This window comes from Neovison vison, chromosome 3 (genome assembly GCF_020171115.1).
Source record: "Neovison vison isolate M4711 chromosome 3, ASM_NN_V1, whole genome shotgun sequence".
NCBI lineage: Eukaryota > Metazoa > Chordata > Mammalia > Carnivora > Mustelidae > Neogale > Neogale vison.
The window spans coordinates 83,356,267-83,379,889 of NC_058093.1; the positions used below are offsets into that span (position 1 = coordinate 83,356,267).

Sequence of the window (23,623 nt, forward strand, 5' to 3'; positions counted from 1 at the left end):
TTTTTGATAAGTCTGGCCAGGGGTTTGTCAATCTTATTAATTCTTTAAAAGAACCAGCTCCTAGTTTCGTTGATTTGTTCTATTGTTTTTTTTTGGTTTCTGTTTCATTGATTTCTGCTCTGATATTTATGTTTTCTCTTCTCCTGCTGGGTTTAGGCTTTCCTTCTTTTTCTTTCTCCAGCTCCTTTGGGTATAGGGTTAGGTTGTGTATTTGAGACCTTTCTTGTTTCTTGAGAAAGGCTTGTACCGCTATATATTTTCCTCTCAGGACTGTCTTTGTTGTTTCCCACAGACTTTGAACCATTGTGTTTTCATTATCATTTGTTTCCATGATTTTTTTCAATTCTTCTTTAATTTCCTGGTTGACCCATTCATTTTTTAGAAGGATGCTGTTTAGTCTCCATGTATTTGGGTTCTTTCCAAATTTTCTCTTGTGATTGAGTTCTAGCTTCAGAGCATTGTGGTCTGAAAATATGCAGGGAATGATCCCAATCTTTTGATACCAATTGAGACCTGATTTATGACCCAGGATGTGGTCTATTTCTGGAGAATGATCCATGTGTTCTAGAGAAGAATGTGTATTCTGTTATCTTGGGATTGAATGTTCTGAACATATCTTTGATGTCCATCTGGTCCAGTGTCTCATTTAAGGCCTTTATTTCCTGCTTATTACCTGATTACCTTATTATTACCTTATTATTATTACCTTATTACCTTATTACCTTTTGCTTAGATGATCTGTCCATTTCAGTGAGGGGAGTGTTAAGGTCCCCTGCTATTATTGTATTATTGTTGATGTATTTCTTTGATTTTGTTATTAATTGGTTTATATAGTTGGCTGCTCCCATGTTAGGAGCATAGATATTTAAAATTGTTAGGTCTTCTTGTTAGACAGACTCTTTGAGTATGATACAGTGTCCTTCTTCAACTCTTATTATAGTCTTTGGCTTAAAATCTAATTTATCTGATAAAAGGATTGCCACCCCAGCTTTCTTCTGATGTCCATTAGCATGGTACTTTGTTTTCCACCCCGTCACTTTAAGTCTGGAGGTGTCTTCGGGTCTAAAATGAGTTTCTTATAGGCAGCGTATTGATGGTTTTTTTTTTTTTAATCCATTCTGATACCCTGTATCATTTGATTGGGTTATTTAGCCCATTAACATTCAGGGTAACTATTGAGAGATATGAATTTAGTGTCATTGTATTGCCTGTAAGGTGAGTGTTACTGTATATTGTCTCTGTTTCTTTCTGATCTACTACTTTTAGGGTCTCTCTTTGCTTAGAGGACCCCTTTCAGTATTTCCTGTAGGGCTGGTTTGGTGTTTGCAAATTCTTTCCATTTTTGTTTGTCCTGGAAGATTTTTATCTCTCCTTCTATTTTCAATGATAGCCTAGCTGGATATAGTACTCTTCGCTGCATGTTTTTCTCGTTTAGTGCTCTGAATATATCATGCCAGTTCTTTCTGGCCTGCCAGGTCTCTGTGGATATGTCTGCTGCCAATCTAATGTTTTTACCCTTGTATGTTACAGACTTCTTTTCCCGGGCTGCTTTCAGGATTTTGTCTTTGTCGCTAATACTTGTAAATTTTACTATCAGGTGATGTATTAAAATGTATCAATTTTTAGTAAAATTTTACTATCAGGTGATGTATTAAAATGTATCAATTTTTAGTAAAATTAGTATCAATTTTTAGTAAAATTAAAATTTTACTATCAGGTGATGTAATAAAAATGTATCAATTTTTATTGATTTTAAGGGGCGTTCTTTGCATCTCCTGGATTTCGTTGCTTGTTCCCTTTGCCATATTAGGGAAATTCTCTAAATAATTCTCTCCAATATACCTTCTGCTCCCTTCTCTCTTTCGTCTTCTTCTGGAATCTCAATTATTTTAATGTTGTGTCATCTTATGGTGTCACTTATCTCTCAAATTCTCTCCTCATGGTCCAGTACTTGTTTGTTTCTCTTTTGCTCAGCTTCTTTATTCTCTGTCATTTAGTTTTCTACGTCACTAATTCTTTCTTCTCCCTCATTTATCCTAGCAGTAAGAGCTTCCATTTTTTATTGCACCTCATTAATAGCTTTTTTTATTTCAACTTGGTTAGATTTTAGTTTTTTTATTCTTCCAGAAAGGGCTTTTATCTCTCCGGAGAGGGTTTCTCTAACATCTTCCATACCTTTTTCGAGCCCGGCTAGAACCTTGAGAATTGTCATTCTGAACTCTAGATCTGTCATATTACCAATGTCCGTATTGATTAGGTCCCCAGCCTTCAGTCCTGCCTCTTGTTCTTTTTTTTTTTTTTTTGTGGTGAGTTTTTCCACCTTGTCATTTTGTTCAGATAAGATTTGCTTTCTCCTCCCCTGGAATTCCGCTGTTCTCCTTGGTGAGTGAAGTTGGTCTTGGCTGGATTTCTTGTTGATCTTCTGGGGGAGGGGCCTGTTTTAGTGATTCTCAAGTGTCTTTGCTGGAGGCGGAATTGGCCTGCCCTTATCAGGGGCCAGGCTAAGTCATACCCTTGGTTTGCTTTCGGGAGCTTTTGTTCCCTGAATACTTTCCATAGAGTTCCAGAGCACTGGAATGAAAATGGCGGCCTCCCAGTCTCTGGCCCGGAGGAGCCGAGAGCTCGGGGTCCCGCTCCTCAGTGTGCCCTCAGAGAAACGCGCCCAATTGCTCCCATCTCCCTGGCCTCTGGTCACGCTTGGAGAAAAGCACTCAATTGATTGCGCTTGGGGAAAAGCACTCAGTTGCTTCCCTGTCCCTGGCCTCCAGCCGCACGCTAGGAGAAAAGTGCTTAGCCACTCTGTCTCCCTGGCCTCTGGCTGCGCTCCGAGCTCACCCAGTCTGTGCCTGGTTCAAGGTAACCCTGAGCTGAGAGCTCACTCCTTGGCTTTGTCACTGTAGCCGGCTTCCCCGCTCTAATACCTGCAAGCTCTGCGACACTCAGACACCCCGTTACTTCTGTGACCCTGCGGGATCTGGAGTTACGCTGACCCTGCATGGGCTTCCCACCCCCTACTATCCCCCACCCCCATTTTAGCCTCTGGAGTGATGTTCCTCAGTGGAGCTGACTTTTAAAAGTCCTGATTTTGCACTCGGTTGCTCCTTCACTTGCCAGGAGTCGGCCCCTCCCCCGCAGTCTATCTTCCCATTGTTTTGGATTCACTTTTCCCCGGTCCTACCTTTCAGAAAGTGATCGATTTTCTGTTGCTAGAATCGTTGCTCTTCTCTTCGATTTCCCATTGGATTTGTAGGTGTTCACAGTGGTTAGATAAGCTATCTAGCTGATCTCCTGGTACCTGATGTCGTCTCCGCTTGCTACTTCTCTGCCATCTTGACTCCTCTCCCCCTTTCATTATTTTGCAGTACTTTCTTGATTGATATTTCCACATCAGTCACTGTGGGGTTCCCCTCCCCTGCCCTAGCTTGAAGAGGAGAAAACGGAAAAAACACATCCGGAAGCTGAAATTCTCCTTCTGAAACTCGGGATTTTTCCTTTTATCATTACATAAGTGATTTTGTATTAACTTCAGAATATCACTTAATAATTTTCCCATTTATAATAGTTAATAAGGCAGTGGGATGTTAAGTAATGGAACTCTTTAGTTCACTATTTTTTTTAACGAATTTTTTTATTTAATTGACATAGACACACCAGTGAGAGAGGGAACAGAAACAGAAGTGGGAGAGGAAGAAGCAGGGTTTCCTTGGAGCAGGAAGCCTGATGTGGGGCTTGATCCCAGAATCCTGGGATTATGACCTGAGCGGAAGGCAGATGCTTAACGACTGGGCCACCTAGACACCCCAGTTCACTATATTAATTCAGTTACTCACTATATTAATACAGTTACAGGATCCTACAGTCAATTACTGAAATAAGAGTGTTACAGATTCCTGACAAAACAATAATCTCTGATTAAGAAAGATGTATATTTTCATTAATAAGCGTATACAGTTTAACAAATTACATGTAAACACATTTTCAGTGGTTAAAGTGGGATACTAAATTTTAACATTTTGCAGATTGAAGGAACTTTGCAGTTTAACTCTTTCTGTTTTGAAGAGAAATAGAGTTTAAACTCCTTTAATATATAGGAACTACATGAAATTGTTCTAGTGGGATTTTTTTTATTGTTACTTGATTTCTCTAGAATAACACTGATTATTAGTAGTAACAGCAGACATATTGTTCATTGTTTTATTTGTAACACTGTTTATAATGGGTTTTTCATACTATTCTATTGTAAATTAAACAACCAGATTTTCAGCTTTCTGTAATATTCTTTATTTATTAGGATATTATCTAATGAATACTTGATCCAGAATCCTTGATTCTGTTTATGAGTTCTGTGTGAGCCATACATCTATAATAATTTTTGGGGGGTTTTTTTTTGCCCTTCGTCTAGTTTTATTAACAAAGGTTGTATCAGGTACATAGAAAAATGTCCAAAGGCTTATATTTTTTTTCTAGATATTGGAATTGTTTAAATCCTTTTCAACTTCTTTTTTGAGTGTTTTCTTAAAAATTAAATTTCAGACCTCTTTGGTGCTGTGGTTATTTTTTGGCATATTAGCACACTTCCCATTTCTTATGTGATCACTTTTTTTTTTAATGTTTTTTGCCTTATTTTTCTTATTGGTTGTCTTATTAGTAATCATTTTATAATTTTTCTGCTTTTAGTTTTTATTGTACATGATTTCATTTAATTCTGTTTCTAGCTTTGTAAGTTACATGTTGCAAATTTCATATTTAGTTTCTTTAATAATAAATTTCTAAGTTTGTTTATACCATGTAGGTCTGTACCAAATTCCAGCAAGAGTGTTGGAGGGAGTGTTCCCCACATCACCACCACCATGCAGTCCTCAGACACTAGCTAGATGTCCTACCATTCACATGAATTCTGACATTGTTTATCTGGAGATAGCATCAATTCTGTAGGTTAAGGGTTTAGTCCTACAAAACTGTCCCTTGCCCTAACCACTTCAGGTGCCAGTCACAGGTCAAGGTTGTCATCTTTTCTTCTTACCAACCTGATGTAGATCAGAGGTTCCAATGATCCCCTCCTTTAGAGTGGCTCGCAAAATGCAGAGAATCCTTTTACTTACTAGATTACTGGTTTATTATAAAAAGGGTATAACTCAGGAACAGCCAGATGGGAGAGATGCATAGAGCAAAGAATGTTGGAAGGGGTATAGAATTAAATGTCTTCTCTGAGCATGCTACTCCATGTGTTCACCAACCCAGAAATTCTTTGAAATTTGTACTTTTGGGACTTTTGTGGAAGCCTTGAACACAGGCATGATCTGTCATCATCTCCATGTCCAGTTCTTCTCCCTTCTCAAGAGAATTGGATTGGGGCTGAAAAGTCCAAGCTTCTAATCTTGGTTTACTCTTTCAATAAACAGCGCTTATCCAGAACCTATCCACGAGTTTCCTCTTTAGACCAAAATACACTCCTACCAACCAGAAAATTACAAGGGTTTCAGTAGCCCTGTGTAGAAACCAGAATCAGAGAGATCAAATATTTGAACAAAAAAATGCTTCTGGTGCTCTTAACACTGAGGAAATTACAAGTGTTTCAGGAGTTATAGGTGCCAGGAACCAGGGCTCAAGAATAATATATATTGTTGATTCACTCATAAATATCCCAAGTTTTCATCTACATTTTTCTTGGTCCCATTCTCTAGATTTGGTGATTTTTTTTTTCTTTAGAGAAAATTAACAGTATTTATGATCAATTCTCAACATTAATAATTAGATTATCAGTACTGTTCATGTTTATTTTTAATATATAACTTCTAAAACAGGATGTATTTGTTATTTCTTGCTATGTAGAAAATTATTCCAGAACAGTTGCAACCAGTGGTGGTTTAAAACAACAAGCATTTATTTTCTCACAGGGTTTCTGTGGTCATGAATTCAGGAGCAGCTTGGATGTTTGTGGTTTTTCAGCTCTCATAAGGTTACAGGCAAGGCATTAGTTGGGTTGCAGTCACCTGAAAACTTGACAGGAGCTAGAGAATCTGCATCTAAACTAGTTTGCTTATGTGGTTGGCATGTTACTACTGACTCTTGGTAAGAGGCCTCAGTTCCTTACCACATGAACCTTTTCATAGAGTTGCCTGACTATCCTTATTACGTGGTAGGTTGCTTCCCTCAGAACAAGAGGTCTAGGTGAAATCAAGGCCTATCTCCTCAGAAGTCACACTCCATTGCTTTCACAATGTCCTCTGTTTATACTGGCCAGCTCTATAACGTGGTAGAGTATTACTTAAAGATACGAATACTAGAAGGTTAAGAACCACTGAGAGCCATTTTGGAAGCTATTTAAAATAAAGTGGGATTACCAAGTTTTCTTTCAGGGTATAAGGAAAACCTTGCATTTTGAGTATGAGACCCCTTTTTATTAGTACCAGAAAGTTATCTGGGGTATCATTTCCCTTCTCAGGTCTCAGTGCCTATTCTAAGTATCTTCAGAAGAAGCTGCCACTTTATATAGAGAACTGTAGTTGTGGCCTTCAGTTGGGATAAATGGAACTGCTGCTGAATATCCCAAATTAGAGATTGGTAAAATCCTATATCATTCATTTTCCTCATCTCTTTTATGATTATTGTCCTACTACTTTAGATCTTATGGTTATTCTGGAGTTCTGAGAAAGCTTGGGTGTTATAGAAGTCTTTTAGAAATAGTGGGTTATAATGTCCTTTGTGTAGCCATTGTGCTTTATATCTTATAGTTTTTCAACATTTTGGTAATCTCACCTTTTTAGTTTTCCTGATGGCATAGATTTGTTCTTTTTATTTTTTTCTGTAACATTGGTGACATTTTTGAAGGAAGTCAAGGTAAACTGACATGCTCAGTCAACTTTCTTATAAGAATTAGAAAATTAATTGGTCAAATGTATTTGAACTTTTTTCAGGTAGAAGAATGAGTTAGTTCTCCCTGTAGCCAATTAATAGGACTGGTGCTTTTGTTTATTTTGGGGAGTTTTGTTTCAATGAGGGTGGTTTTATTGTTGTTTTCCTTACTTTAGTTGTTAGAGAATAGCAATTTTTTACAGAACAGAGCATGGTGTTTACATAAGAGCTGTATAAAGAGAATGGTTTTTACATAAGAGCTGTATAAAGAATGGCATCAGTATAGGTAAGAGTATATTTGAACCTGTCTGTTCACAATTGATCATAAGTTAACCTTGGTTGGATGGGGGTGTTTTGCAGAGAAGGGTAGGTGTATTGCACCTGAGTACTTAACTTGAATCTGACTAACTGGATCTGTGACTAAATTTGTATCTCAGTGTTTTCGTATGTGAAAAATGAAGGAGTTAAGTTTGATGATCTAAAAATAAGTGAGTCTGTAACTTTAATAAAGACACTTGATGAATAGCTATTTTGCAGTACAAGGAATAATGTAAGTTACTAAAAATTCTGGTTTTGGAGTCTCAAAAAGATTAAGTTTTCCTATGTATTGTATAATACTGTATAAGAAAAAATTCAAAGCTGTCTTTTTAAAACAAACAAAATATATAAATATGTATATGTTATATATACATTTTTGGCAATCTCTTTCTTTTAAAAAAATCCAACTATTTGTAGAGATCTTATTACAGTATAAATGTTCAAATAGATTTTTCAACTGTCACGGCAAAGTTATCTAAGCATGTTGGTGGAGAGGTAAGGGGTATTTATGCATTAGTATTATTAGACACAATGGGAGAATATAATCTCAGCCCTAGTACTCAGATTATAATGATTTGGTCTTCCTGTGTTTTCTGCATAAGTTGAAGAGTCTCATTAGAAACAACAAACTGTTCTTAAAGTTTTTAGGGTAAATTACGAGATTTCAGGTTTACATGGGATAATTTCTAAAAATTCTCAAATGGTTTCTTTCTAAGGCAGTATTTTCAGTTTTTTTCCTTCTAAAAGTAGTTTAATTAATGTTTGCTAATTGATACATTGGGGTTATAGCATATAATATTTATATTTATATGAATTCAACTGTGAGCATGTCCAGAGGAAAAAACTAAATAGTGGGAAGGAGTCTATTCATTATTGTTCTTAAATAAACATATGCCCTGGAGTAACTTCATGAGTATAAAGTACACTCATATACTTTTCAAAAAAAAATATATATATATACGTGCTCTCTTCTTACTCACTGACTTTAGTGCCCAGGTCTTAAATATTGGGTCCTATGTATGATACCTTCCTCCATCCAAAAAAAAAAAAAAAAAATGCTGTTTTTATTGTTTTACATCTTTGTTGCCTTTATATTGTTTGTCCATCCAAGTAAACACATTAGCTTTGAATCACAGCCTTCATTCCTCTTCCTGTTCAGCATATTTCTAGTCAAATTCCATGTGCTCAGAGACTACAGAGTACTGTTGGCTAGTACAGCATTTAAGATGTAGTTATGAGATAAATCAGTGCGAGTGAAAAGATACAAAACATTTCAAAAGATAAAAGGATTTCTAGATTATTTGCAAATGTGTGTTGAGAAATGAATTTATTTTAATGTGTATTTTAAAGAAGTTCTCTCAATCTTTTTTATTGTTTTACACTAATACAAAATTGATACTTATGGACTACATCATGGGATATTTCATGGTCAGTAGTTAGAAATCTTATAGTAACTTATAAATAAGTGCATTTTTTTTTTTAGCCATCTCTTTTTTTTTTCAACTTATTTATTTTCAGAAAAACATTATTCATTATTTTTTCACCACACCCAGTGCTCCATGCAAGCCGTGCCCTCTATAATACCCAGCACCTGGTACCCCAACCTCCCACCCCCCCCCGCCACTTCCAACCCCTCAGATTGTTTTTCAGAGTCCATAGTCTCTCATGGTTCACCTCCCCTTCCAATTTACCCAAATTCCCTACTCCTCTCTAACGCCCCTTGTCCTCCATGCTCTTTGTTTTGTTGACTGTTTCCTTTGCTGTGCAGAAGCTTTTGATTTTGATGAAGTCCCAGAAGTTTATTTTCGCTTTTGTTTCCTTTGCCTTTGGAGACGTATCTTGAAAGAAGTTGCTGTGGCTGATATCGAAGAGATTACTGCCTATGTTCTCCTCTAGGATTCTGATGGATTCCTGTCTCACGATGAGGTCTTTTATCCATTTTGAGTTGATCTTTGTGTACGGTGTGAGAGAATGGTTGAGTTTCATTCTTCGACATATAGCTGTCCAGTTTTCCCAGCACCATTTATTGAAGAGACTGTCTTTTTTCCACTGTATATTTTTTCCTGTTTTGTCAAAGATTAATTGACCATAGAGTTGAGGGTCCATATCTGGGCTCTCTACTCTGTACCACTGGTCTATGTGTCTGTTTTTATGCCAGTACCATGCTGTCTTGGTGATCACAGCTTTGTAATAAAGCTTGAAATCAGGTAAGGTGATGCCGACAGCTTTATTTTTGTTTTTCAACATTTCCTTAGCGATTCGGGATCTCTTCTGATTCCATACAAATTTTAGGATTATTTGCTCCAGCTCTTTGAAGAATGCCGGTGGAATGTTGATCGGAATGGCATTAAAAGTATAGATTGCTCTAGGCAATATAGACATTTTAACAATGTTTATTCTTCCGGTCCAAGAGCATGGAATGGTCTTCCATCTATTTGTGTCTTCTTCAGTTTCTTTCATGAGTGTTCTGTAGTTCCTCAAGTACAGATCCTTTACCTCTTTAGTTAGGTTTATTCCCAGGTATCTTATGGTTCTTGGTGCTATAGTAAATGGAATCGATTCTCTAATTTCCCTTTCTGTATTTTCATTGTTGGTGTATAAGAAAGCCACTGATTTCTGGACATTGACTTTGTATCCTGCCACGTTGCTGAATTGCTGTATGAGTTCTAGTAGTTTGGGGGTGGAGTCTTTTGGGTTTTCCATATAAAGAATCATGTCATCTGCAAAGAGATAGAGTTTGACTTCTTCATTACCAATTTGGATACCTTTTATTTCTCTCTGTTGTCTGATTGCTGTTGCTAGGACTTCTAATTATGTTGAACAAGAGTGGTGAAAGTGGGCATCCTTGTCTTGTTCCTGATCTCAATGGGAAGGCTGCAAGCTTTTTCCCATTGAGGATGATATTTGCTGTGGGTCTTTCATAGATAGATTTGATAAGGTTCAGGAATGTTCCCTCTATCCCTATACTTTGAAGCGTTTTAATCAGGAACGGATGCTGGATTTTGTCAAATGCTTTTTCTGCATCAATTGAGAGGACCATGTGGTTCTTCTCTCTTCTCATATTAATTTGTTGTATCACATTGATTGATTTGCGAATGTTGAACCATCCTTGTAGCCCAGGGATGAATCCCACCTGATCATGGTGGATAATCTTTTTAATGTGCTGTTGGATCCTGTTGGCTAGGATCTTGTTGAGAATCTTAGCATCCATATTCATCAGTGATATTGGTCTGAAATTCTCCTTTTTGGTAGGGTCCTTGCCTGGTTTGGGGATCAGGGTAATGCTGGCTTCATAGAATGAGTCAGGAAGTTTTCCTTCTGCTTCAATTTTTTGAAACAGCTTCAGGAGAATAGGTGTTATTTCTTCTTGGAAGGTTTGGTAGAATTCCCCAGGGAATCCGTGAGGTCCTGGGCTCTTGTTTTTTGGGAGGTTTTTGATCACTGATTCAATCTTGTTATTAGATATCGGTCTATTCAGGTTGTCGATTTCTTCCTGGTTCAATTTTGGTAGTTTATATTTTTCCAGGAATGCATCCATTTCATCTAGGTTGCAAAGCTTATTGGCATATAACTGTTGATAATAACTTCTGATGATTGTTTCTACTTCCTTGGTGTTAGTTGTGATCTCTCCGTTTTCATTCTTAATTTTATGAATTTGGGCTTTCTCTCTTTTCTTTTGGATTAGTGTAGCCAGTGGCTTATCGATCTTATTGATTCTTTCAAAAAACCAGCTTTTAGTTTCATTGATACGTTCTACTGTATCTCTGGTTTCTCCCTCATTGATCTCAGCTCTAATCTTGATGATTTCCCTTCTTATGTGTGGAGTTGGTTTGATTTGTTGTTGATCCTCCAGTTCTTTAAGGTGTAGAGACAGCTGGTGTGTTCTGGATTTTTCAATTTTTTTGAGCGAGGCTTGGATGGCTATATATTTTCCCCTTAGGACCGCCTTTGCTGTATCCCATAGGTTTTGGACCGAAGTGTCTTCTTTCTCATTGGTTTCCATGAATTGTTTCAGTTCTTCTTTGATCTCCTGGTTGATCCAAGCATTCTTAAGCAAGAAAAGATACAAAACATTTCAAAAGATAAAAGGATTTCTAGATTATTTGCAAATGTGTGTTAGAAATGAATATATTTTAATGTGTATTTTAAAGAAGTTCTCTCAATCTTTTTTATTTTACAGTAATACAAAATTGATACTTATGGACTACATCATGGGATATTTCATGGTCAGTAGTTAGAAATCTTATAGTAACTTATAAATAAGTGCATTTTTTTTACCTAAATCATGTCATTAATGACTTTCCTATTGCTGTTTTTTATTTTGTTGACATTGATCCACTATTGTTAACTAAAAACAACTCTGTGGGCATATTCATTAATGCTGGGATTCTAATAGGTACTTTACAAAGTAAATACATTTACTAAGACATGTATATTTGTATATATCCATGCACATATATGTATGTACATATGTGTATTATACAAGCATATGTGTGTGGGTATGACTCCATGTATATGTGTGGTTCCAAATTGCTATGTAGTATTGAAAACTAAGATGTAAGAGACAACATGACTTTTCTGGAGAATTACAAACTTTTTAGTATGAATTATTTGGTCAGTTTTGAGTATTAGACATTACAAATTTTATAAACTATTAGATATTATAAAATAACAATGAAGAAAATAGCGTGTCATTATATAATCGGACTAAAGATGCTTAAACTTTGGATTCATTGGATCTGAGTGAGTTTCTAAGTAAATTGTGTCCCTTCTATATTCACTGGGAACAAACGGAGAGAAAAAAGGTTTTATACAGTTGTTGGGAGTTACTCGTTACTCCACTGTGGACAAGTTTATCTAGCACTCATGTAAAAAAAAGCAATTACTTGGGATTACTCTTCAGCTCTGTGGAGCTCAAGGAAGCATCTCACCAGATACTCAGCCCCAGCTTGACTTAACTAAAGCCACATAATTTTATAGACAACATTCCCACCTAATCTTTTTAGGAAGTACTAAGAATATGTTTGCTATAAACCCAGAATTCACACCTATTTTGTCCCTGATTTGTCCCACCTTCAGCCTTTTAATTCCATTTTAATCTTTCTCTTGCTATAGACACTCCAGCTGACGAGAGATAAATGTGGAAACTAATTCTAGCTGACTGAAAAACAGCTTAAATATATTTTTACCTCAGTTTCATTTCAAAGAATAATAACAAAACGTGGAAACCACCCACAGATTTGTCCTAAAATATCTTTCGTTTTACATTTTGACTGTTTATCCACTCATCATCATTTTTGTAACTGAAGAGAGGCAAAGTTCTGATGTTTTGTCCATGCTTACTGTTCTTCGAAAAATGTCAGCCATTCTGAGTTAGACATTAAGTAAACAGTAGTAGAATTTGTATTTTTGCTTTTACCTACTTTAAACAAAGGCATATAATATATAGTATATATATTTTTAATTATTACTATGTTATATTAGTCACCGTACAGTACATCATTAGTTTTTGATGTAGTGTTCCATGATTTATTGTTTGCATGTATCACCCAGTACTCCATGCAACACGTGCCCTCCTTAATAGCAGTCTCTGGGCTAACCTATCATCCCTCCATCCCCCTCCCCCCTAAAACCCTTAGTTTGTTTCCCAGAGTTCATAGCCTCTCATGGTTCATCTTCCCCTATATATTCTTTTCTTTAGTCATCAGAGGGAGATCTTTTTTTATTTTACCAAAAGTTCTTGTCATGAAGTCATACTCCTCTGTGCTGGAACTTTAGGGTTTTGTCCAAAAGAGGGCTTTTGAAAAAATAGTGATAATTTGTATGTTCTTCATTTTCAGTCTCATCCACCAGTTTTACACAAATTTTGTAGGAATTCTATTAGTAATTTTCATCTTTTCTCATGTTAATTATTGATTTTCCAAACTGATTGGAAAGTTTTTATATTTTTAACAAATGGACATAATAAAGCCTATTTATGTTTTTATAGGAATATATGTTATAAAGTCCTCTTTGTAAGTTTTAAGTGCCTACGCATGAGAATTTTTTATAGGTAACACATCATTTTCAGCACAAAATTAGAGATAAAAACGTTTTCAAAATGCTCTCTCCCTAGCACAAGTTTCTTTCAAAAATTAGTTTCTTCCCTACCTTTATTTTAAAATTCTTCATAGATAATTTTTGTTCTTTCTTCTTTCTTTCTTTCTTTGCTAAAGCAATATGCTTTGGACAGGCGGCCACTTTTCACTCCAGGAAGAATCCACAATTTTTTGGAATGTCTGAATCATTTCACTTTCTTTTAAAATGTCATAATGCCTTTAAGTTCAAGGTAGCTAAATTCATTAATTCCACCCAACTGGGCCCATAAGCCTGTGTTGTATAGTAATAAGTTGAATATGAATAAACATGTGATGGTGCCACTTGTAATCCCTTTTGTTTACTTACCTCCCACTCTTTTCCTTAGGGCTCCAAGGTTGCTATTAGTGACATGACTTGACTTGCTAATAGAGAGATCACATGAAGATACTAATGTCAATTTTTATTTTATTTTATTTTATTTTCCAATTTATTTATTTTCAGAAAAACAGTATTCATTATTTTTTCACCACACCCAGTGCTCCATGCAAGCCGTGCCCTCTATAATACCCACCACCTGGTACCCCAACCTCCCACTCCCCCGCCACTTCAAACCCCTCAGATTGTTTTTCAGAGTCCATAGTCTCTCATGGTTCACCCTAATGTCAATTTATATGTTAAATATTATCTAAGTTTAATGTAATTCTAATTTTTTAGGTAAATATTTTAAGTAAATGCCTTGAAATGCTTGTTTTACCTGAGAGGATTATTTTGCACCAACTAGTTTGGAGCTTGTTCATCTGTATGTAGGGCAGGAAAAATTCTTTGTTGTACCTTTGACCTACTTGGACAGCTTCAAGTAAATGAGATATTCTCACCTGTTTTCTATTGTAAATGCTTTTTTTCATTTCTTTGGTTTACAGTTTCTGTTAATATTACTATTATGGGCTTCATTAATTTTTTTTCTTCTTACATTGTCACCTTGCAGACTCTTCCTTTGAAATAGAAGTGTTGGTCCTTGAACAGCATGAGGAGTGGGACATACTTTTTTTGTGTGTGTCTTGATATTTTCTACTTAAAAACTGTCATTTTAAACTAATAATTTAGTAGCTCTGGAAGTCACATTTTCCCATTCTGCAGGGTTTGTTGCTTTTTTGTTTTTTGTTTATTATTTTACTTTTTTTAATTGTTGTCTGTTTCTATGCCAAAGATCAGCCTGAGGTATAAAATTAAAGTCTCTCAGGTGTATGTGAACCTGTACCTTCCCCTTGGTGTGCATCATGACTTTTTAATTCCCCTCATTTTATGTAGTTTCTTTTGAATATGCTAATCTGTGATCTCTGGCTCCCAAAAAGAGGAAGAGTAATGGCACCTAGGTGGCTCAGTCAGTTAATTCGCAGACTCTTAGGCTCAGGTAATGATCTCAGGGCTGTGAGATCAAGCCCCATGTAGGATTCAGCACTGGGCTCAGTGCTCTGTGTGGAACCTTCATAAGATTCTTTCTCCCTCTGACATCTTCACCCCCCAACCTCCCCACCCCTACCCCTGCACGCCCAAAAGCACATTATCTCAAAAAAAGAAAAGAGAAACGAAAAGGGAAAAAAATGAAGAGTAAATGAAGGGAGGGAAAAGGGGCATTGGCCTTTTAAATCCCATGAAAGTTATGTCTCAGGAGGAAGAGGGACTTCAACAATAAGAGGAAATAGACTCATATAGCAGCAATGGCCACAGTCGCCAAACTGTGGAAAGAACCAAGATGTCCTTCAACGGACGAATGGATAAGGAAGATGGGGTCCATATACACTATGGAGTATTATGCCTCCCTCCATCAGAAAGGATGAATACCCAACTTTTGTAGCAACATGGACGGGACTGGAAGAGATTATGCTGAGTGAAATAAGTCAAGCAGAGAGAGTCAATTATCATATGGTGATTATCATATGTGATTATCATATCACATATCATCATTTGTGGAGCATAACAAATAACATGGAGGACATGGGGAGATGGAGAGGAGAAGGGAGCTGAGGGAAATTGGAAGGGGAGGTGAACCATGAGAGACTATGGACCCTGAAAAACAACCTGAGGGTTTTGAAAGGTGGGGGCTGGGAGATTGGGGGAACCAGGTGGTGGATATTGGGGTGGGCACGTATTGCATGGAGCACTGGGTGTGGTATGAAAACAATGAATACTGTTATGCTGAAAAGAAATTTAAAAAAAAAAAAAAAACTAAAAAAAAAAAAAAGGAAATGGACTAACAATGGCAACCTGTCTGTTAATGTTTCTCTGAGATAAGAAGCCAGGATCAGCACAAATCCTTGACGTTTGGATCCTGTAGGATCCCTTTTACCCATTCTGTCACCACAAGCTGTGTGCAAAATCCTCCAGTAACAGGTTGATAGCTGCCTCCCATTGGACATGGTAGTGGGGGATGGGTGCTGCTACTGAGCAAAGAGCTGAAAATAACCAAAATTAATGAATTAATGGCAGTTTGCTTTCCAAGCCTTCCTCTGGATATTACAAACCTTAAAGAAACTCTAGAGTTCCGAAATAGTTATATCACATTCTGTCCTGTACAATTGCTTTCTAGTGGATATAGATTCGTGGTGCTTCCTACTTTCCATAATCCATCTTTCCGTAATCCCTCTAAGACATTTCTTTTTTGTTTGTTTTACTAGATATTGCAAGGACAGGGATTATCTGATTTCCTTTTGCTCTTATCCACACGTCTCCTTACTGACTTTCCAAAGTTCATATTATAAACATGTATTGCTTTCTAATGTTAAAAAAAGTTTATTATTTTAAAAATACAGATGTTTATTAACATAAATTGTACAGGTACACATTTGGATTGTTAGTCTTGAACATCTGGGATACTGACAGTTTTCTTTCAGAATGCATTCATCTGGTATTTTTATTCCCTTAAGGAGAAGTCCACTGATAATTTTGATGGCTCCTTTGGTGTTTACAGGGTGTTTTGGTGTTTTTTCACACCACTTCAGACTACCAGAACACTGCATTGGGTATCACTGAAGGCAACAGCTGCTGCTTATATGTAAGTTGTGTGATCTTGGCAGGTTTTTAAAAATCTCTACCTAATTTCTACTCTTATAAAAAGTAGCCTATGTGTTCTTTAAAGCCCTTTTCTTTACTAAATCTGTGAGTTTATCCCTTATTTTATACTTCTACTGCCTTTTCTATTTATATCCTTTCTTTCTTATATCCTTTCTTTTATATTCATATATCTTATTTCCAGCCAGACTTTAAGCTTTTGATGATAGAAGCCAACTTTAATATTCATCTTTCCCATAGTGATTTTCCCAAGGCCTTGTAATGAATACTGATTCACTAGTTTGTTTAGTTGGGCATCTGGGTGGCTTAGTTGGTTAAGGGACTGCCTTCAGCTCAGGTCATGATTGGAGTCCTGTGATCGAGTGCCGCATCAGGCTCTTTGCTCAGCAGGAAGTCTGCTTCTCCCTTTGACCCTCCCCATCTCCTGCTCATGCTCTCGCTCTCTCTCTCAAATAAATAAAATTCTTTAAAAAAAACAGTAATTTGTTTAATTGAATTGATTGAGAATCCTTGTTATCAGCTTTGTGCTCCTTGGTTTTCTCACTATCATACAAGGAGGCATTTCTACATTTATTTTCTATAAATAAATATTTAATCTTTTTATAGATTGCATTTATCTTCTCTTTTATTTATAATGTCATTTCTAATAACAATTAGTGTATAATGTGCTGAAACTATTCCTTTAAAAACAATGTCTGGAAACTGAAGCCATAAACTCATTTATATGTATACACAGACACACACATATATTGTCATACATACAGATAGATGTATGGAAATTCACACATATACACATGGAAATTGGAAAATATTCCAAATATATGTTGTATAGCTGTCTTATTTATTGGGCCAAATTAGTCATAAAATATTATCACCATATAATATCACCAAAAAATTTATATCTAGTTTACACAGCCGACAAGTTGAGTGCCTAAAATTTGTGGCATGAAAGGACTTATAAATGATTTAAAACAACAGTATTATTTTGGTGAAGCCGTATGTTTTTTTACTTTAAAATAATTATTAATTCAATAATTTATTGAGCTGTTTATTCTCAGGCGTAGGGGGTTGTTATCCAAAGCAAGTATCAGGGTGCCTGGTTGGCTTATTTGGTTAAGTGTCTGCCTTCAGCTCAGGTCATGATCCCAGGGTCCTGCTTCTCCCTCTCCCTCTGGCCCCTAGTCATGCTTGCCTGTGCTCTCTCTGTTTCTGTAGTGCTTTCTCTCACAAATAAATAAGTAAAAATCTTAAAACAAACAAACAAACCAAAAAAACCAAAGCCAGTGTCATAATCTCTACCTTTGTAAGATTTGATAATTCTAGATTCTTCAGGATAGTGATATTCAAAATCAGGTTTTATCTTATAATGTAGATGTTGTCTGCTGTTGCTAATCAGCAAGCTGAGAGATGCTTTGTCAATTGTCTAGACTTAAAACAGTACCTGACTTTTTGTTCAGGTTAGTGGTATATACGTACATCTATATACACACATACCACTATACATTATACAAGTGTGTGTGTATATAATATATATGTATACATTATATGTGTGTATGTATAGATATAGATACATAAAATGGAATATTACTCAGCCACAAAAAAGAAGGAGATCTTGTTATTTGTCACAACATATATAGACCTAGAGGGCTTTATAGTAAGTGAAATCCAAGAAAGAAAAATACCAAATGGTTTCACTTATATGTAGAATCAAAACAAAATAAATGAATAAAAACAACAACAACAAACAGAAACAGACCAAGAAATACAGAAAAACAGATGGTTGCCACAAGGGAAGGGTGTGGGAAGATGGACAAAATGGGTGAAGGGGAGTAGAAGGTATAGGCTTCCAGTTGCGGAATGTGTAAGTCACAGAGGTGAAAGGTATAGTGTAGAGAGTATAGTCAGTGGTATAGTAGTAGTGTATGGTGACAGATGGTAGCTACACTTGTGAGCAGAGCGTAGTATATAAACTTATTAAATCACTATGTTTTATACTTGGAACTAATGTAATATAATATTACTATATTTTACACTTGGAACTAATGTAATATACCAACTATAGCTCAATTAAAAAAAATTGATTTGAGGGGCTCTCCAGGGAGTCTGTTCATGTTGGTTGTCCCTGGATGGTTTGGTGTTTTGTTAGTCTGAAAGACAGTGATTAGAACCAGCCTAAGGTGAAGAGGTTAAGTTGGCAGTACATACCAGATAGATTTTTTTTTACCATTCCTGGGGGGGGGAAACACTTGACACCTGGTTGGATATTGAGCTCTATTTGGAAATACATTATTAGTGTCATTTGTTTCTTTTCTAGTTATTTTTTTTTTTTTTTTACAATTTAAGAGATTTTTCTAAATAATCACTTTTATTGTTGGCTAGAGTTAGTTTAAAATATATGATATAGGCACACCTAGGCGCCTCAGTAGGTTAAGTGTCTGCCTTTGACTCAGGTCATGATCCCAGGGTCCTGGGATTGAGCCCCATGTGGGACTCTGCCTCTCACTTTCACTCTCCTCTGTGCTTGCTCTCTCTCTCTTTCTGTCTGTCTCTCAAATAAATAAATTTAAAAATAAAATATATAATGTAGAGACAATGAAGAATATAGATGGTGGTTCTGAGTGAGGTTTGGAGTTAGGAAGTCACTATGAGAAAACAGGAGCTGTAAGTGGTTGAAATCTCAGGAGCAGTAAAGGACATGCTTCATAAAATTTAGGAATTAATCAACTTGTAGTTTTTAGAAAGCATACAAATGGGTGATTATTGTGATAAATAAGCCACCTCATTTGGTAAGTGAAAACTGAATGTACACAATTGTGTCTTAAATTCATTCATTTAGTTATCCTGCTTTGGTTAACATCTTCTTAAGAAGCCTGAAATTCCAAATATAAGTATGCTAAGTAGTGGTCAATGAATATATTTTAGTATTTCCCTTTTAACATTTCTTCTACAATTATAAGAATGTGAGTTGTAGAATTCATTGAAAATGTATGAGCAGGAGCTTCATGTGCCATATATCTATAATTCCTGTCATTTTAGTCTTTTGCAACACAGAAACAAATTTTCAATGGTCAGTACCTTTCTGCTTTACAATTTGGAAGTATTCTAGAATTGATGTAGTGAGAATCTTCCCACCCTATATATGTATCTACCTTTATGTGTGTCTCGTAACTCAGCAGAATGACCTAAGGCAGAAAAGTCAGAACCGTATTGCAACTCATTTGAGCCAGTAGAGTAGAACTGTGGTTCCTGAGACCTGGTAGTACAGCAGGTCAATCAGAGAACATTCTGTAGATCATAGATTTACGACTAAGACACAAATAATATTTTAGAAGAATTTTCCCAGGTGAATATGTTATTTGGGAAACTCACATTGAGTAAAGCAAATAACAGTTTCTTTGTGTGTGTTTCTAATTATAGTTTAATGTTACCCTTGTGTCCAAAATTTAATCAATGCTGGCAGATTTTCCTTTTCCTTTTAAAATAAAAAGTTTAGCGATTTGTGAGCTTGTACTCTTTATGAGGAACAGTGCTTTCATTGGGCCTACCATGTTTCATTGGATGTACCACATTAAAGATATGTCACTGGATACAGTGGGTTGTAAGAAATTATACAGCAGAATCTCATCATAGGTGAGTTGAAATCTAACTGCCCTAAATTTGACTCCACTGTACTGCATAGTTCTGAAGAATGTTAACAGTGTAATTAGCAGAATAATGATTAACATTTAGATTTTTTAAATTTTTTATTTTTTTAAAAGATTTTATTTATTTATTTGACAAGGAGAGATCACAAGTAGGCAGAGAGGCAGGCAGAGAGAGAAGGAGAAGCAGGCTTCCTGCTGAGCAGAGAGCCCAATGTGGGGCTTGTTCCCAGGACCTTGGGACCATGACCCGAGCTGAAGGCAGAGACTTTAACCCACTGAGCCACCCAGATGCCCGGAGCCAGCTGATTTTTAAAGTCCCAGGGAGACACGTAATCAACTGAGCCACCTAAGCCTGTGCATTTTGTTTTTTTACTTAAAAAAAATTTTTAAGGGGCACCTTATTCAGGTTTTATAAAAAGAACTCTTTTGTCATTTACCAGGAACGCTATAGGCATGTTTTATGACACAAATCCAGTTTTTTTCCAACTTTGCATGTTAGAGTAATAATTTATAGCAGAAGGAGTTTCTGTACCTTTAAAATCAGGTCTGTTGGCCTGGGATTTAATTATTTTTTGTTTAATGTGCGTTCATCCATTTTGCTCATGTCTTTCTAAATACTGCTTGTTCTTTGCCACCGACCACCCACTTGGCATTTGTCCAACAATGCCATGCCATTAGTGCTTTTTTCATTTTATGATTGGAATTGGGAGACTGTAATCTTCAGTTAGCACCATTAGTTAGCTGGCTTTAACAGAGCAAATGTTTGTCCTCATCTTCTGAATCAAGCACATCTTTTTTGTTCTTTTTATATTAGGCACCTTTCATGTGATTTGACACCACTTTGAGATAACTATTTTCTAAAGTTGGTAACTGTTTTAGGTACTAATTTTTGCTTTTGCTTAAAAGTCTAGGGATTTTAATTATTCCCAAGAAATACTGATGAATCAAAATCTGTTCATATAAACATTGTTTTCTGTGCTGTTAAAGCACATATATCAAAACAATTTAATAATTCTTTGCAGGAAAGAAGATTTTTTGTTTTCTTTTTTTGTTGTTGTTGTTTGATCGGGGATGACATATAACTATAAAACATCCAGGCTAGTGTTTGTTTCTTTATTTCACTCTTTTGTTTTAAAAGTTTTTTAGAGTTTTTTTAAACAATTTTATTTATTTCTTAGGGTGAAAGAACACAAGCAGGGGGAGCAGCAGAGAGAGGAGAAGCAGCTCCTCACTGAGCAGGGAGCCCCATATGAGGCTCCATCCCAGGACTCCCGGATCATGACCTGAGCCGAAGGCAGACAGTTAAACAACTGATCCACATAGACGCCCCGTTTAAGGAGTTTATATGACTATCCTCTGAAGGCTCTCCGAATTACCAGATGATAGGACAAAACCTTTATTACTTTTATGTAACTGGAGAAAGAAAAACTTTACTGACTTTTTAATTCCGCTTGTGGCTAATGCTCTATGATATTTTCTAATAGGTAGCCTTTTAGCTATTTTATTTACCATAATGAAAGTCCTTTGGCTTCATGGTATCTTTTTTGTGCCAAATTCTCCTGTTTTGGTGATCTTTACATACTGTTTACCTCAGTATAATCATTAGATACTGTTTTGTCGCTCTTGCCAGCAAGAACGACCAGGAGACCTCAGCGAAGCAAGCTTTATTTCTGGGTAGCTGTTGGGATCTCCCCCTCTCCCGCCCGTGCATGTCTATATATACCAAAGTTGCACAACCAATCACTTGCAGCCACATAGATACAAAATCCTCAGTTCCGCCTACTGGCTCGCATCTAGCCGCCATCTTAATGGCGTGTTTACTTTCGGGCACCGACAAAGTCGTGCGGCGCCCCCCCCCCCCCCCCCCCCCCCGCGGGCCCAGCCGGAGCAGCTCCGCACCGTTGCCACAGAGAAGAACAATAGGCAGCTGCTCACCCGACGGCGGCGACGGCTTGAGGCAGCGGCGGCCAAGGCAACGAGAGGGCACGGCGGTCTCAGCGGAGCCCAGAAGCATCACCGGGGCTGCTCCGGCTCCGCGCTGGCCCTGCACACAGCCCAACCCGCCGCGCATGCGCCACAAGCTGCTCGGGCACCGACATCTCCCCCTTTTCTTTTATATTAGGCATGCAAGGCAGGAGATTGTGCCTGTCTTAGGTTGTCAGCTGCCATGAACATGCTTACCCGTCATCGGATAATTCCCCCTGGTTGGAGAACTCCTGGCTTAGGTTGCTATGTGCATGCAGCCAATCTTACCCGTCATTGACTACCGATCTAGCGCTGCCAACCAGATTTGGGGAAATGTACCAGCTTCCAGTGCCATGCAAGCTTGTACTAGCGCCAGCTGTTGCCTACGTTATTGTTTATGTAATGATGCAAAACGGCATAACATAAGGATTTACAACAGATACCCAATCCCGTAATGGAGCTATGTCAATCTTATCTGCTTAACTCTTTCGACAGATTAGCAGCAATAGAAAGGTCATTATAGGCCACGAAGGTATGCAAAGTCCAGAAAGTGATTGGATGCATCCGGTCGTCAATAGTTTCTGGAGAAACTAGTTCTGGAGAATGTCCACTTGTTCCTGGATTAGATCTACTCGCTGATTGACGATCATAATACCGGCTTGAAGGTGGCCATTAATTAGTTCTTGTGTGGCGAGGGCTTCTGCAACTCCGGTAGTTAGGTTATTAAGAGTGGAGGCAGTCTGTACGGACATGGTGAAAGCTACAGCCGCTGCAGTTGCTGCAGCTGCGGAGGCCGCTACAGCCGCAATAATGGCTGCAGTGATCTCAAAGTCTCTTTTATGTCTTGAGAGCAATACAGGAAAATCGTTAGGATTTACAGAAATGGGCATGGGAATGAAAGTAGGTATACAGGAGGGAGGATGGCGGACTCATTCGTCAGTGGCATGGGGAACGGCCAGGCTTTCACTATCTGTTTCACTAACAGATGCCCATTGGTGCATCTGTTGAAGGGATGCTGGTGTCACCAGGATTGCTATCAGGCCAAGCATCAGGAGGGGGCGGGCCATGTTGATCGATTCTTCTAATCAGTCTCTCCGGGACCCAGATAGGCACTTGGGCATCCTGTGGAAAAAGACAAACAGAACCTTGGTGCCATCTTAGGACCAGGTCAGGGCCTCTCCATTGGCCCGTGAGTATATCCTTCCACTTTGCCTGGGCTAGAGTGCGTTCGGTAACCGCCGCATGCCTGTCCACTGCAGATGTACCATTATGGTCCAAGGACAAAAAATTTAAAATGTAAAGGGTGAGAGATGTTAAGATCACGGGGTGACTTGTAGTCATCCCCTATTCCCCCTTTTCTTATTTTTTGTAAGCATCGTTTGAAGGTGCCATTGGAGCGTTCAATTATTCCTTGACCTTGTGGATTGTAAGGTATACCTGTAGTATGGACAATACCAAATTGACTCAGGAATTGATGGATAGATTTTGATGTATATGCAGGTCCATTATCTGTCTTTATTAGTTTTGGGATACCCCAATCTGCGAAGCATCGTAGGCAGTGTGTGATGACTTGTTTTGAATTCTCCCCTGTGAGGGGAGTAGCCATTATGATACCCGAATAAGTGTCCACTGATATATGTACGTACTTTTGTTGCCCGAATTCAGGTACATGTGTGACATCCATTTGCCATAGG

General features: G+C 37.4%; 1 protein-coding gene across 14 annotated transcripts in view; it reads left to right on the forward strand.

Moving 5' to 3' along the window:
* ORC4 (origin recognition complex subunit 4) overlaps nt 1–23,623 on the forward strand; it is a 107,777-nt gene that overhangs the window by 22,938 nt on the left and 61,216 nt on the right. For 5 of the 14 annotated variants that reach the window (XR_006383839.1, XM_044242532.1, XM_044242522.1 and 2 more), the window contains one exon: nt 16,220–16,303. The exons of 8 other annotated variants lie outside the window; for them this stretch is intronic. The gene's annotated coding sequence lies outside the window, so the exon portion shown is untranslated. Of the gene's footprint in view, nt 1–11,349; nt 11,400–16,219; nt 16,304–23,623 lie in introns of those variants that run through there. One more of the 14 variants, XM_044242527.1, reaches the window with a different exon arrangement.